Source organism: Zeus faber (assembly GCF_960531495.2).
Source record: "Zeus faber genome assembly, chromosome: 11".
In the NCBI taxonomy this organism is placed as follows: domain Eukaryota; kingdom Metazoa; phylum Chordata; class Actinopteri; order Zeiformes; family Zeidae; genus Zeus; species Zeus faber.
In genome coordinates this window covers 26,076,968-26,079,467 of record NC_137205.1, presented here as the reverse complement: position 1 = coordinate 26,079,467, position 2,500 = coordinate 26,076,968, and the positions used below count along the sequence as shown (strand labels likewise).

Here is a 2,500-nt window from a genome sequence, read left to right as displayed (position 1 = left end):
GTTACTCTGCTGCCACTGCATTTTTGATGCTGAGACAAAAGTGCACACAACAATGGTTTGATAAGGACGAGGCTTTTTTTGTTTTGCAGAACTCGCTGTAACTCCTGCGTTCGTTCAGTCGGTAAACAGATCTTCCATTCAGGGCCCGGCAGCCCACTTTCCCCAAATCGTCCCCCCCCCCCAGCAGCGTCCCAGATCGGGCCGCGGAATACCCCCAAAAACTTTCACATTCATATTCACACACACACACACACACACAAGCACACGGGGAGATCACAAAACACACAACCACAACACACACACACACACACACGCGCACACACACACATCTGATTGTGATTGACAGCGTCTTTGTCCCATTGTGCAGAGCTGTCGCCTCTGATGAAGACACATACGGAGCCGCAGAGCTGCTCTCATTGTACACCGCGAAGAAACTACAGGTCCGCAACCAGTTGCTCTCTCATCTGTTTATCCCACCCCCCCACCTCCCCTCCCCTCCTCCCCTCCCCCCGCCCGGCACGACCAGGCCAGCGGACGGTACGGGACAGGACGGTACGGGACAGGACGGTACGGGACAGGACGGGACGGGACAGGGGGGCTCGCAGACGAGTGGCCGAGCCGGACTACGTCTTCTCCCCTTCCCCGCGGGCCGAGGGATCCCGGGCCCCCGAGCCCCCGAGCCCCCGAGGGAGGAGACAGCTGGAGAGGGAGGCGCCGGGCCGCGCAGTGTGTCTGAGGAGGCCGTCATTAACGGGGCTCGCCCCTCCCCGGGGATGGGAACCAGGTCACATTCTCTCACACGGCACAATACCGGGGTGTGTGCGCGAGGAGGGCGGGGTCGGGGTCGGGGGGTGGGGTGGGGGGGTGTTGGATGGGGGAGCAGGCCGTGACCTCTTTATATCCATCAACAGATCACTCGCTTGGGCCTGCACATTGCGGAGGCACGTTCACACGTCCGGGCGGACGCAAACGCAAACGCCAAACTCAAAACGCCGGCGACGAAGGACGCGAGCGGAGTCGACGTGCACGCTGGCGGACGTGCGTGAGCGTGTAAAAGTTGAGGTTTCCGCGTTGTTCAATCTTCATCTCGATTGGGGCCTGGCAGGCCACGGGCGGAGCATCTCCGGTTGTTTGTTTTTTTTGCTGCGGGCGGCTGAAACGAATTGTGGCTTTTCTGGTCGCACCCTTTATATTAGACGGCAACGCTGAGCTTTTTCAGCTGATCACGGGTGGAAAGACGTATCAATAACTTCACCTTATCGAGACTTAAAGGGCTCACGTTCCCGTGCCATAAAGAGTGAATTCCATCACACGGCTGCCGGGTTCTTGCTCACAGGCTTTCCCAATCCTGTCTGTGTTGGTGAAGGAATATTAAACTACCGCCCTCTTCTGGCGCATGGATGCTACTGCAAACGGTGTTTTTGCGTTTTTGTTTTTTTTTGCCAAATCCTTTGGGTCAGTCGGACAGTGTCACTCGAAGTAAATCAAAACTCTCTTTATTTCGAAAGCAAGTCATTACATTTAAAATTAGACATCCGACCTACACGTCGAACTTCGAAACCCACATACATTCAGTTTATCAAAAAAAAAGAAAAAGAAATTGAAGAAATGATGATTCAACAGCAGTCATGACTATGGGAACGATGCTATGTTTGAACAAACTTGAAACTGAGCACAGCATTATATATAGACTCCTGTGAGGCCTGAGTCTTACTTATGTATATATATATATATATATATATATATATATATATATATATATATATATATATATATATATATATATATATATAGTTAAATATGGGCATTGACGGTATGTCTCCTATACAATACAATTATGTTATTCTTCGTCATGATTTGTTTGTGCTTAATTTGTTGTCCATAGGACTCATAACTCATTGGGTGAAGACAGAGACATTAAACCGCTTGTATACATTTGTTGAACGAGACGTGGGCTTGTACGGTCATGGGTAATAATAGAATGTGACTGTATTTGTGTGTGAGAATGTATGTGTGCGTGATGTGTTTGTGTATATTTTGGTGTGTGTGTGTGTGTGTGCGTGTGTGCGCACGCGTGTGTGTGTGTGTGTGTGCCTGTGTGTGTGTGTGTGCATGTGTGTGTGTGTGCATGCGTGTGCGTGTGTGTGAGAATGTGTGTGTGCATGACGTGTTTGTGTTTTTGTATGTTTTTGTGTGTGTGCGCATGTGTGTGTGCATGTGTATGTGCCTGTGTGTGCTTGTGTGTGCGTGCCTGTTTGTGCGTGTGTGTACGTGTGTGTGTGTGTATGTGTGTGTGTGTGTGTGTGTGTGTGTGCCCGCCTGTGCGCACGTTCGCGCACGTTCGCGCACAGGCGAATGAGGTCATTCTGCATACAACATGTCTATGACTTGTGCAATTGTGCGTGTCATCAGGAAAAAAAAGCTTATCATGGCAACGTCTTTGAAACTATGGGGCCCTTCCTGCTCCCGCTGCTTTTCCGTTCTAGTCTACCGGGTTGAC

The 2,500-nt window shown here is 50.6% G+C and overlaps 1 protein-coding gene across 1 annotated transcript in view; it reads right to left on the bottom strand.

Moving 5' to 3' along the window:
- Positions 1-1,808: 1,808 nt before the first annotated feature.
- Positions 1,809-2,500, bottom strand: part of rdh8a (retinol dehydrogenase 8a) — a 5,737-nt gene continuing 5,045 nt past the window's right edge. Inside the window, exon 6 of the mRNA XM_080009233.1 lies at positions 1,809-2,500. This exon is cut by the window's right edge and continues 303 nt beyond it. The gene's annotated coding sequence lies outside the window, so the exon portion shown is untranslated.